We start from the raw sequence: 13,947 nt of genomic DNA on the forward strand, positions 1-13,947 counted from the left end.
TCCTTCCTTCCTTCCTTCCTTCCTTCCTTCCTTCCTTCCTTCCTTCCTTCCTTCCTTCCTCATCAGCTTCCTTCTTTTCTTCTCCATCATCAGCTCCTTCCTTCCTTCCTTCCTTCCTTCCTTCCTTCCTTCCTTCCTTCCTTCCTTCCTTCCTTCCTTCCTTCCTTCCTTCCTTCCTTCCTTCCTTCCTTCCTTCCTTCCTTCCTTCCTTCCTTCCTCATCAGCTTCCTTCTTTTCTTCTCCATCATCAGCTCCTTCCTTCCTTCCTTCCTTCCTTCCTTCCTTCCTTCCTTCCTTCCTTCCTTCCTTCCTTCCTTCCTTCCTTCCTTCCTTCCTTCCTTCCTTCCTTCCTTCCTTCCTTCCTTCCTTCTTTCTTTCCTTCCTTCCTTCCTTCCTTCCTTCCTTCCTTCCTTCCTCTCTCTCTCTTCTCCTCCCTCGATCCCTCCCTTCCTTGTATGAAGAACGGTTCCATTTCTGGAGTCCCCGCTTGCTGCCTGAAGTGGCTCAACCTGGATCCCCCATTTGTTCAGGAAGAACAGGTCCCAAATAACGTTGGAGGCCAGGACGGCCTTTGTGAGCTGCAAAGTTGTTTGCATTGGCCGTGGACCCTCAATTAGGCCTGAGGGTGGACCCAGAAAGAAAAGGGACTACAGCCGACCACCCTGGAAACAAGAAAGGCCTTGCTAGTGGGCTTTCCTGTGAGTAGGTGCCACTACTCCGAGCTGAGCATTGCCCACCCTAGCAAACCAGAAATTGGAAGGACTGCTTCACACAAAACCATGCAGTCTTGCTGGACGGGGTGACGCTCCCTCTGAAAACTCAGGCGCACAGCCTGGGCTTACTCCCGGATTTGTCTCTGAGCCTGGAGGCCCAGGTTTCGGCCGTGGCCAAAAAGAGCACCTTTGCACAATTAAAACTAGTGTGCCGGCTGCGCTGGAGAGACCTGATCTGGCCACAGAGAGACACATGCCTTAGTGACATCCCAGCTGGATTACTGTAATGCGATCTATGTGGGGCTTCCGATGGAAAGTGCCAGGAAACTTCAGCGGGTCCAAAATGGAGCAGCCAGATAGATGGATGACTGGGGCCGATGAGAGGGATCACATGACTCCTCGGTGGCAGCAGTTCCACTGGCTTCTGATCCATTTCCAGGTCCAATTCATAGTCCTGGTTCCAATGCATAACACTCTATGTGCAACATAATATAAACCATCCCATTATTGTTTCCTAGGTAGGCAATCGCTCAGGGAAAACTTACCTGGAGAGAAAGGTCTTTCCCCTGTTGTGAAAGGACAGCAAAGATGGGGCCAGGCTGGCCTCCAGTGGGAGGGAGTTCCAAAGTCTAGGAGCAGCCACCGAGAAGGCTCTCTCCCATCTCCCAAGCTATGTCAAGGACTGTAGCTCCTCTTACGAGCCTGCCAGGATGTTAAGATAGTCAAGGGAAGCCTTTCTCTCGGTCCCACCACAATCAAGGGTGCATCTGATGGGGATACTGGAGAGGGCCTTCTCCGCGGCTGCTCCTTTAGACTCTGGAACTCCCTCCCACTGGAGGCTTGCCTGGCCCCATCTTTGCCATCCTTTCACAAGACCTTTCTCTTCAGGCAAGCTTTCCCTGAGCGACTGCCTACCTAGGAAACAATAATGGGATGGTTTGTATTATGTTGCTTCTAAATTTGTTTTTAGTAATGCTGTTAGCTAATGTTTTCAATAGCATGTTATTAATTCTTCTTTAATCTTTGAATATTTTACTGTTTTTAGCTTTTCATGTTGTGTTTTTAATGAGATAAATCACCATAGTTCCTTTTTTAAGGCAAAAAGCGGGTGAAAATATTTTAGATAAATTTAAAAACACAGAAATAATACAGTGCCTGGCCACAGGGAAACCAAGTAGAGCTGACAGCTAGAGACGCTGAATTTTAATACTTTCTCTGGACCAGCGGCTCCAAACATTTGGGGAAATGTTTTGGAAAAACACAGGATTTTTTTTTTTTAAAAAAAGAGGGATAGAAAGAAAGAGAAACCCCAATGAAAACATATCTTTGATTTCCGGGCTGTTTATATTTCCCATAAAAATTCTAACAGCCCTCTGAGGTTGAGGTGGCCAAACCGAAGCCTTTCTCGTGACCCTCCCACCCACCTTTTAAAACTCTTCCCCACTCATAAATTTGCAAATGATTAGTATTTTGGTCCATCCGATTGCATATCGGGGCATACTTTCATGATGGATTTGCAGCCAGCCCTCTAACCTACAAATATCTGTTCTCTCCAATATTGGCAAACTGGCGTTCCGGGAACCACTTTGGAAAATGTCCTTGGATCTGGCACGGCGCATGGCCTCCCCCGTGGGACTCTAAGACCTCGGGTGTCCTTCTCTTGAGGAGGGGGAAGAATGGAGGCAGGTCTAAGTTCTCCTGCATGCCATACTGGTTTCACCCGCCAGCCCTTTCCAACCAACACAGTTTTCCTGACCTTCCCTTTGGGACTGTTTTTGCTCTCTTGGCTCAGAAAAAGAAAAAGAGAGAGACAAGAAAGAAGAAAAATATCGGGTTGTGACTCCCAGGTGCTGTGCCCAGTTTTCTTCTCAGAACTATTTAAAAATTTAGGAGGAGCGAATGCTCAATAGCTGAAACATTTAAAAAAGGGAAGGAAAGACAGAGAAGGAGAGAGAGACAGAATGTGTTTCAGGAGGTGTTTTTTTTCTTTCTGAGTGACCACTTTAAGGTCATCCCTGCTTCACAGAGATGAAATTGTCTCCTGCAAGGTCTGGATGCAGGGGTGGGGAGGGTTAGCATTTCACCCGTTTTTATTAATTGCTCGATATTTTCATCTTCACGCACACTCCTCTTTTAATGAGATCTCATCCTCTCCCCTCTATTTTGCTCAGCCGGTCCAAGCCTAATTCTTACGAAGGTTTGCCTGGTGGGTTAAAAAAAAAGGGGGAAGAGTGTTCTCATCATTCTAAAAACAAACCTTGGGACCTTTGGTTCCGCTGTCTTATAAAATCACATGTCGGATTTTTAAAAAATATTGTTTTATTAGACCTATATATACCACCCATAGATAACATGTCTACTCTGGGCAGTTTACACAAAATACAAAAAACAAAGATAGAGATATAATTAAAGAAAACATAAATGCATTAAAAAATGAGTCCCAATTTTACTACAAAAGTCCAAGATGGGAAAAAAGAAAAAGAAGAGGTAAAGAAGAGTTTTAGACTTTCTTCTTTTTTGTTGAAGCTGCACTGGTGTTTGTGCATTTCACTCTACCCAGCCACAAAGACCAGTGATCACTGCACACAACAGACCAGCTAACAACACCCACCAATCACAGTGACAGATCATCTCTCCCCCTTATCACAACAATACATCCGCAACAAAAAAACACCCTGATCACCGTAATCACCCAATCTCCTGAAAAGGACAAAAAGCTGATCCCACAGCTATAAATACTCAACTATCCCACAAACTGCAGCAGAACACAGACAGAGTTCTAATGCCTGCCCTCTGAAGATGTCGGCCACAGAGACTGGTAAAACATTAGGAAGAAAAACCTCCAGAAGACGGCCAAACAGCCCGAAAAACCTACAACAAGCATCAGATCCCAGCCATGAAAGCCTTTGAGCATACACATTCTTTAGACTTTTCTAGATCTGTGCCTAGGTTGCTACTCTGAAGCTCCCTGCCTTCCTCCTTCACTCTCCGAGGCCATTTCTTCTATGATGGCCGCAAGCAGCTTCTTCCCACATGGAAGCCAGCTGTGGAGGCTTCTCTAAATAAGTTTAACATTTTCCTTCTTCTCTATCCCTTCTCAAACCATCATTGCCTCCCTTCCTTTTGCCAAATATCAGTCTTCAGGGTGATGATCCTTATTCAGTAGTCATGAAGTGAACTCTGCACATGCCAGCGATGGTAAAAAGTGCATCTGGCCACACTATCCTTTGCAATCTTCTTGGGAGCGTACAGCAGAGCGTGCCCTCCAGACGTCTTCCGGAGCCATTCCGAGACACGTTCCTTTCCTTTCTCCCAATTAAAGGGCTCATTTGGCACTAATAAGGGGCTTATTGACTGGCAGCCCTGCATTGATCCGAAAGGGACCGGCGCACTCCTTTAATAAATCGCCTCCGAGCTAAACCAGCGCTCAGGTAATAAACTGGAGTTCGCACAAGCAAACATGCCTTAATTACGTTCCTCTTAATACACCGAGTCCATAATGAATTTTTGAGGCATTTAATTACCCATTTGACAAGATAATCAAGAGGTAGACAGTAATGGGCCTTTTCTTTTCTTTTTTTAAATAGGTGTCTGGCTGGCAGGAGGGCCTGAAGAAAGGCAGAAATGTTGACAGAGAAGAGACATCTCTTAGAGGACAATGAAGGAGGTCACCTTGACAGCTCGGTTTAAGCATTATTAGCATCCCGCCCAGTTTAGGACAGGTGCAAAATTTCCACTCTAGTTTAGGCTACTGGATTTTCCAGGATGTTATTGCAAGCAGAGCATCCTAAGGGGTGAACCTTAGGCCTGGTTTCTGTCTCTCTTCTTCCTCCCAAGCTTGCTCTCTCTCACACGGTGGACCTGGGGCTGAAGGGTGGAGAGCGCAAGCCACACATGCCACCTTGAGGCCACTGCAGAAAACTCAAGAGACGGATGCAGAAAATGCAACAGAATCGCTGGAGAATGTGGAGGAAAGATGCGGCGTGGCTTCCCCATCAGTGGGAGACCAGAGTCCTCCTGCTTCTTTGCCCTCCGAAGACTCAGAAAAGGCACGCTACCCACGTTCGGGAGCTTGTGCTCTCCGTGGCTTCAAATGTGCCCGGCCTGAGAGTAGGAACTAAGATTTGAACTCGGTGCTCTGAGAAAAGTGCCTTCCTTCCAGTTCACCCAATTATTTTTTATTCCCACCATATGATTTATTCAAGCCTCGGGAACTAAACTTGCAAAGAAGGACACACACTGGCCCTGCAGACTAGGGAACGTGCCATTCTGAGTTTTTGGACTATAAGTCCCATCATTCTCCATTCTATGAATCCCATCATTCTCAGCCTGAGAGGCAGACACCTAGTGAGAACTGGGGCAGCATCACTTCCTGTTTGAACAGGAAGCTTGGGTGTAGCTAGGCCTAGCTGGACCAAAAGGGGCTTCCATGTTTAGGCCTTGCTCCCAGGTGAGCCACAGGTAGAGGCCTGGAGGTGTCGGTTGCTCAGGTGGAACTCCCAGAATGGAGAATTATGGGATTTGTAGTCCAAAATTTCCAGATGACACATCTCTACTGTTTACCTCCCAGTCACAAAAACAAAATCATGCTAAATTCAAAATACTTAGGTGGGCAGAACCACATGCTAGAAAGGTTGCCCCATTGTGCGGGACAAGCTTTTGGCTGCCCCTCAGACCATGTGTTCGGCCCGAGGGAGGGACCTTTCCTCTTACTCTCTGAATAGGATAGGAGGACCGGTGCCTCAGCACTGGAGTCAGCTTATTTTCAGCAGCTGCTTGGAGACCACGAACTTTCTGTGCACCGCCCGGTCAAAACTGACCTCTTCAGTCATTGCTGGCTTCCAAGGAGGGACAACTTCACCTGTAGGACATTATCTTCGTGATCATTCAGTGGCTTTTTTTTTTCACCCCATGTCATTCCCGGCTGCTATCCTAGCCTATGAAACCTAACATTTATTTATTTTAACCACATTTATCCCCTATCTTTCCAACATACGACAGCACTCAAGACAGCTAGCAAACTTTGAAAAAGAATAAAAAACTACTAAAAACTGCATTTATCCAATAAATAAATAAAAAGAAAAGAAAAGGAAGGAAGGAGCTGATAATGAGTGGAAGGAAGGAAGGAAGGAAGGAAGGAAGGAAGGAAGGAAGGAAGGAAGGAAGGAAGGAAGGAAGGAAGGAAGGAAGGAAGGAGCTGATGATGAATGGAAATGGAAGGAAGGAAGGAAGGAAGGAAGCCCCAACATAAAACCATTAAAATCTAGCAAATATTCATTCAAATCAGCCAGGGTACAGTTGAAAACAAGGGTAGGTTCAATATTTTTAAGGGGAAAGGCAGGATAAAAATATTTTAAATGAATAAAATAAAATTATATGTTCTAAAATAGATGGTTTTTTACTCTTTAAAATCAGATATGAAAACAGATCACAACTTGGAGGGTGATGCATACCACAGTCTGGGAGCCACACACTTCTATTCCTGGGAAGGAATTAAATAGAAAACAATCAGAGCTAAGTGAAAAGTTGCTTTTTAAAAAAAAACAACCAGCAATGACGTCTTCCAAAAGCCGTCATCCTGCACGCTGGCTGGTGGATTCTTGGCTGGTACTGTCCTACTCCTCCCCCCTCAAAAAAAAGAAAAGAAAAGGTTTTTAAGAAAGCCATCTGAGTGAAGTTCGGACTCCCTCAAGGTGCCGTCTAAGAACCTAAATGGTGCCGTATGTCCTGCGAGAGGCTGTGGCATGGATGATGGAGGGTGGTATCGCAAATGGTCCATGATGCTGGGAGAAGGAGAGGTTGCATTTTCCTGCTTCAGCCAGCAGAGGGCAGACTGGCGAGGAGACTGGAAGGATTTCCAGGATGATCAAAGTATCTCCCCTGCCAGATAAGTATGCAGGATGATTGAATCCCGAGATAGCTCTGCTATCAATATTTGAGAATGTGGAATATGATAAGATAACTAGAGAATTGATTACTAACTTATTAACAGCAGCCAGATTAATAATAGCCAGGAACTGGAAATCAAAAACTTGAATTTCAAATGGAAGAATCGTATCATTAAATATGGAATATTGTTATAAATGATAAGTTAACTTGTAACTTAAAGGTTAAGAAAGGAGAGATGAAAAAGAATAATTTCAATGATATATGGGTGCAGATTTCTTTAATATGTCCTAACAAGAGGAAAAGGGAAAGCTCCAAATCAAGAATCCATGCAGTTCTGGAGAAGGAAGAATAATAATAAAGGAATGAAGGAAGAAGAAAAATAAAGATAGAGCAGAGGATTACTGCAAGAGGTCCCAATTAGGGTGGTGGGGAACACAGTCGTTTTGCACAGTGGTGCCCCGCAATAGGATGACCCCGCAGTACGACGAAACTGCATTACGACAACTTTTTCTGCAATCACTATAGCGATTGCAAAATGATGGTTCCTATGGGGGAAATTCCCTTGACGTCGATTAGTTCCTTGCTTAGTGAACCGTCTGTTCGCTAAACGATGATTTTTCCGGCTCTGCAAAATGGCTTCCTTTCGCAAAATGGGTGTTTTCCGGACATAAGCTTTGCAAGACAGGGATTTTAAACAGCTGATTGGCGGTTCTCTATGGGCGATCTTCGCTGGACGATGAGGTATTTCCCCACTGGAACGCATTAACCAGTTTTCAATGCATTCCAATGGGGATTTTTTTCCCCATAGGACGACGATTCCGCTGTACAGAGATTTTCCTGGAACGGATTATTGTTGTCATGTGGGGCACCACTGTATTTTGGTTTATGTAATTTATTTATTTATTTATTTATTTATTTATTTATTTATTTATTTATTTATTAAACAGTGGTTTCTGTGCAGCGTACAACATTAAAACTTTAAAAACATTAAAACCATTAAAAATAGGCAGTATAATAATAATATCCTATATTAAATCAATCATTAAAATATTAATATTAATACATCCTGCTGCTCGTATGGCCAGCTAAAGAATGCTAATTTAATTAAAATGCTGGCTAAACAGAAAAATCTTTGCCTGGCGCCAAAAAGCCAAAAAAGTGTTGGAACCAGGCAGATCTCTATAGAGAGGGTGTTCCAAAGTTTGGGGGCAACATTTTATGTTGTAGTTATGTTGAACCTATCCGGCAGTTATGATTTAGCCAGGGGGCCCCTTTGAAAGAGCCGTCCCTTAAGGAGGTAAGAGGGACGGTTTGTAGACAAAGGGCCTTTTCGGCAGCTGCCCCCAGACTATGGAATGCCCTCCCGACTGAAATTCATCTGGCGCCGACGTTGATGACATTTCGGCGCCAGGTCAAAACCTTCCTGATCCAGAAGGCTTTTAATTGAAATAATATCAGCTGTGGGTCCTGATGGCATTTTTTAGAGTATATATTTTAATTGAGTTTTAATTGTTTTGCCTTTTTATTGTATTTTAAATGTTGCAAGCAGCCCAGAGACCCTTGGGTAGTGTGGGCGGCATATAAGTTAAATCAATCAATCAATCGATCGATCGATCGATCAGTCAATCAGTCAATCAAACAAACAAACAATAGTTTATAATTAAAAAGTAAAAAAAAAACAGACAAAGAGGACTTGCAGGATGATGTTGAGAGAATGCTCCAGGAACTCTAGGGCTGATGTCTCATGCCTTCTTGCACAAAGAGGCTTTCCAAGCCAGGTCCGTGGGTGCAGGCCCACAAAAGCCCACCAGGAACCTTGTCATGCCCAGGCAGTCCTGGCGCTTGACCTGAGGAAGGCGAGAAGATCGTGCCAAGGGAAGCTCTGGCCCATCCTCAGAGGATGATTCTGAGCAAGAGCCCTTTCTTTCAGCTGCTACTGCTGCCAACCCCGGCTGGCTTTTCCTCCTCTGCCAGTCTTTGAAAGCAGTCTCAGCCCGGGCCTGTCATGTGGCTGGGAGTTCCACGGGAGAGCATAGGTTGTGTGAAGAAGTAAATTATGCAATACCCACTGGTGCACAGGGTGGCTAACTACATAAGCCACCTTGTGCACGAGTGGGTATTGCATAATTTACTTCATCCTGGATTAGCTGAGTGTCGGTTTCATCCGGGGACCCCAGAATTCCAATATTTTAAGAAAGCCTTCTTTCTGCTTTCTTTGATCAGCATTTTTACAGACTTCTGTGCGATTCCATTCCTCTCTCCCTCCAGGCAATTCATTCCTCCTGTTGCTCAAACCAATGCTGCAAATGAACAGAGAACATGGGCATTTGTATTGATGGCAACACTCATTATTTCTGGTAGGAAAACATGGAGTCAGTGGATCTGCTCTGCGCTGGATACTGGATAAATAAAGCCATTTCCAGCTTGGCAATCAGTAGGCAATATTGCACTTCCACCGTGCATTGATCATCCACACAATCTGTTTTATAATGATGCTCTGATCCTAATTCATTTTACAGGAAGAATATCCACCTGCATGTTTTGCTTGCTGTTGAGTTGCCTTCATTTGCCGGCAGTGATATCATCACCATCACCATCATAGACTGCAGAGTTACAAGGGACCCTGTGGGATCATCTAGTCCAGCCCCTGCCAAGGAGGCCCAGTGGGGGAATCGAACTCCGCTTCTCTGGCATTGCAGACAGAGACCTCAACCCCTGAGCTGTCCAGCCACGTTGAAGCCGCAACCAGCAAGCTACACCACATTTGAGATGCAACGCTCTCCTCTTTGCTGTGTGGCTCCCGACTGGCGTGGGATTGCCCCCATAACTCACTTTTGAAAGGGATAAACCTCCTTAGGCAGAAGGAGGAAAAGCAGGTGTCAACAAACCAGCGGCAGAGCCATGCCGGTGGTGGCCCGAAAAAGGATCAGAGGAGTTCTGCTTCCCTGATCCAGTACGGGTAAAGAAGCATACGGTGTGCCCATGCGAGTGATTGCAAAGTCCCTCAACGGTCCTCTGCTCTTTGACTGCAACAGACTTAACATCATTTAGTTTCCTTTTTGAATCCTATCCTTCCAGGCCGTTTCACAACTTCCATCGGCCTTGTTCTTTTCTTTTATTCTGTTGCTGCCGCTCGCTTTTGATGTTGCCTTTGAGGTCTTTTCCATTTTGTAAAAAATTCAGTTTATTTTTGGTTGGTGAGAATGTCGTTTTCTTCCAAGGGTTTTTCTCCTTCTATGAGATAGAAGCTTTCCAGCAAATGCCGTCATTGAAAGCATGAAAAACAAATTGAGATTTAAAACCCTAGAAGTTGGGAGAAACAACACTGTCCAGACTTGCCTGGGGCTTTGAGGAGTTAACTGCTGGGGTCATCTTCACAGACAAGCTGTATCTAGTGTGCTGTAGTGGTTAGACCCACAGGCTAGAATGGAAAAGGCCTGGGTTCGAATCCTCAGTGGACCTTGGAAACACACTGAGGGTGTGGAACTGGTAAAAATCACTCCTTTGAAAGCCCGACTTTGTTGTTGTTTAGTTGTTAAGTCGCGTCCAAGTCTTCGTGACCCCATGGACCAGAGCGCGCCAGGCCCTCCTGTCTTCCACATAATGAGGTTCAGTCAGTTCTGGGAGCAGGTGTTACCGGACGTCGCTGGCTCCGGGGCTCCGGGAGCGAACGTTGAAAAACCAAAGGAACACCTCGGAGCTCTTCCATCCGATTTTGGGTGGCAAAGATAATGGAGAGAACATGGTTCAGTTCAGGTTTTAAAAGGAGAACTTTACCAAATGTGCCAATTTGTGATCGACAGAAGGGCAAGAATGTGGGAATGTTTTAGTTGTTTTTACGGTGGAATGAACAGAACCCTGCATTCCTCTGAAGGAAAAAAATGCCCTGGAAATATTTATATCAAAAAGTGGCGTATCAACACAATCTCTTGAAATGCCTGCACACATAAGAGACCCAAGCTAAACTCTAATTCTCAGAAGCACGGACAGGTAGATCTGCAATGGTTCCTGGTCAAATTCATTTTGGATCCAAGGCAGTTCTTCAGTCAGTGAAACGGGAGAGCTGTCTCTCTCATTGTCCCGCGAGCTGGAGAAATACATTAAATTCTGACGTGAGACCCTGATGTGAGACATCGTGGGTGACCCCCATAACTCTGGGGTGCCCTTAGGAGGACACTTGGCACAATTTCTCTCTTGCAGGTTCTATTCAGGTCCATGTTTGAGACTCATCTGCTCACCTGGACATTTCTAAGGGGGTTACCTGTAGCGATTGGCTCTCACTTCTGATGGCTTTATTATTTATGGATACCTTGTCTGTGGGTTTTATTATATGGTGTTTTTAATTGGATTTTAATTGTTTCATGATTCTTCCAACACGGATTAGGGAGACAAACGGAAACAGCCACGTGTGGTTCCTGCGCACGGCCCCAAAGCGAAGGTGAGGGGGCTTTTTCTGAAACCCAAGCAGAGGTGAATTTTTGAGTCCCACCGGACTCTGCACTTTTTCACATCCCCGTGCCTGAGGACAGGGCTTGAATGCGAATCCTGCCAGACTTAAAATCTCAGGCCTACTGTTGAGATTTTAAGATTTTAGTGGTGCTGTAAAGGGATCGTCCACCCTTGTTTTTGAGATGGGAAACTGCTGCCTCTGTGTGTGTGTGTGTGTGTGTGTGTGTGTGTGTGTTTAATGGGGGAACTATAGTCCCCTCCGATGTGACTTTGCTACACTCTGGTTGTCACCTGCTGTGTGAGGGCAGCGTGAAAGAAAGAGCACGGGTGAAGGCCCCTATCCACACGGTGTCCGCGTCAGATCGAAATAAAAGCCAGGCAGCAAATAAGCAAAACCTCTCCACAGTGAGTCTAGTCGTATTCCAGCCCTAAATCCTGCCTTGTTCCTTCTTTCCAGCCGTTCCTGAAGTCCGTTTGCCATCAAGGCTGTCAATATGAAGCACAAAATCCCACAAACTGTGGGGAGGAAATCCTTCCGAGGAGGGGGAAAAAACCAACAACCACAACTCCAGGGGATCCCACGGAAGAACGGGTCAAACGGAGCCGTTCTAAAGCCTGCCTCTGATCTGGGTCGTTCGCCTTCAATCCTGAGAGGGCCCTTCTTTGAATAAACCCGACACACCATGGGCTCCGTCGCCCCAGGGAGAAGATCACCCGACGGGCCCTTGTCCTTCTGCGGGGGGTGTTGGTGAAGTCCGAGAAAGAGCCAAATAAGCAGCAGAGACATGTGTGGAGGACAACTCTCCCCTCGCTGCCCAGTGGACTAAAAACATGGTGTGGGCACCCTTTCCGTCCGTCCTCGAGCCACGTGAGGGCCCTTGGAGGCCGCCACCTCTTCCTGAGCCACACCCGGGCTCCATCTAAACCAGGACTCGTGACACGGCGTGGTCGCGACCGTAGCTCTCCAAGGTTTCAGGGCTGGTCCTTTCCTGGAGTTCTTTCCAGGGATGGAAGGTGGGCTGCGGCCCCTCTCCGAGGAGACCCCTTGCCTTCCTTTGGGGTCTCCCTTTTGAGTATTATTAACCGGGCCCCTGACCCGACTTAGTTTCCAAAGTCAAGTGAAATCAGCGTGCTTAAGGTGGCACGGTGATCTTGACCGCAGCAGCAGCACACCCCCCACACACACACCCCTGCCACTGCAGACCCTGTGCTTATTTCTCCCTTGTGGCACAGCGGTTAAGCTGCAGCCCTGCAGCCAAGACTCTGCTCAAGGCCTGAGTATGATCCTGGCAGGCTCAGGTGACCCGCTCAAGGTCGACTCAGCCTCCCATCCTTCCAAGGTCAGTATACTGAGTACCCAGCTTGCTGCAAGGATCTCTCTCTCTCTCTGTCTGTGTGAAGTGCGGCTTGCATAATTGAATTATAACCCCCAGAGTGTGCTTTAAGCACTACAGAAGCATCACGCTTTTGCTTCTTCTTCTTTTTTTGCTTCCGCCTCTCTTGTTCAAGGGCCAAGTGAGGGAAGCCCCCCACTCCCAGGCTGTAGCTGCTAGGCCGCAACACCGGACGGTTACCACGGACGGCTTCCGTGCCCGGAGTCGGAGGTTCAGCCCCCGACCTCTGCACCACCGCCACCATCCAAAGCACCACCAGGATCCATGCCCCCCCCAGCGGGAGTTCGAATCCTGGGGTGTGCTGAGGCCTTCCACCGAAGCACGGAAGCATTTGTTGTCCCCCCCGCCCTCCGTTTTCTGGGCGAGAGGAAGGGAGACGGAGCCCAGGAGGATCCCGGGTCCTTTCCTCTTCTTTGAGAGGTTAATGACCCAGTTAGCAGTTCTTGGCTGCGTTTCCCGACATTTTGCAGACATTAAGAGCTGCGCGGCTGCCAAGCACATTCTGTTCTTTGGAGGTCAGCCAAGACCTCTCCGATTACTGTGCGATGTGACAAAGAGAGAGAGAGCTAACCCAGAGGTGAAGGCAGGCAGGAGCAGAGAGAGAGAGAGAGAGAGAGAGAGAGAGAGAGAGAGCTGGGAAGGGACTTTCGGGGGGGGGGGGAGAAGAGGTTGGCAGGATGGGGGGGGGGGAGAGGGAGAGGGAAGAGAGAGCCTCCAGCTTCCAAGGAGGGTGGGGCAGGAGGGGAAGCACCACAGCTAAATTTAAACCTCCAAGCTGGAGATGCATCTCCCAGAGTGCTTATTCACCAGAGCAGGAGAGAGAGAGAGAGAAAGCCAGGGCGGATGCTGCTGGAGAAGACAAGAGCTAATTGAAGGGTTCCTCCACCAGGACTTGGCAGGCCAGGCCTCGTGATGGTGCCGCTCAGCTCCGGACCTGGTCCGGCGACCACGAGGAGGGCTGACCGACTTCCTGCCGGAAGGAATGGCAGCCGCTGGAGCAGCTGTGCAACCGCGGGGGAGATGATGGAGCCGGCAAGAGCTCGGAAGGCATGTGCCGAGATGGAGAGGCCAGGGGCTCCTCTCCATGACGGCCATGATCCTCCCAGGCTGCCTGCCCTGAAATGCATTTCCCTCCGGCCTTCCAGAAGCAAAGACTTGGGGGGGGGGGGCAAAAGTTTGCTTTCCCCAGCTGGCTGTCTGGCTGGCAGGACTGGGAAGCCAGGAGCAAAGGAGAGCAGAGATACGGGGAGGGAAGGAGCCCCAGGGAGCCATGCCTGAACGCCGGTTAAACTAGTGTTCACCGCATGCAGCGCAGAAGGACGAACATCTGTCTCCTGCGCCAGGGCATCATTTTAAGTTTCCCTTCAAAGGTGGGAGAGGAGAGAAGGATTGGCAGCCAGGCCAAAAAGGGCCACTTTGGGGAGTCTGAAGGGGGCTGCCTTGAAAGGCAAGGGAAGAAGCAGGGGAGCAAAAATTTGCTGGAGAGATGGAGGATGGGGGGT

At 47.5% G+C, this 13,947-nt stretch overlaps 1 long non-coding RNA gene across 1 annotated transcript; it reads left to right on the forward strand.

Moving 5' to 3' along the window:
• The first annotated feature begins 5,934 nt into the window (after window positions 1–5,934).
• On the forward strand, window positions 5,935–6,965 carry LOC144588131 (uncharacterized). The gene is made up of 2 exons (XR_013543474.1): window positions 5,935–6,023; window positions 6,129–6,965. It is a non-coding gene; the product is annotated as an uncharacterized LOC144588131 (long non-coding RNA).
• The last annotated feature ends 6,982 nt before the right edge of the window (window positions 6,966–13,947 follow it).

Source organism: Pogona vitticeps, chromosome 3 (assembly GCF_051106095.1).
Source record: "Pogona vitticeps strain Pit_001003342236 chromosome 3, PviZW2.1, whole genome shotgun sequence".
In the NCBI taxonomy this organism is placed as follows: Eukaryota; Metazoa; Chordata; class Lepidosauria; order Squamata; family Agamidae; genus Pogona; species Pogona vitticeps.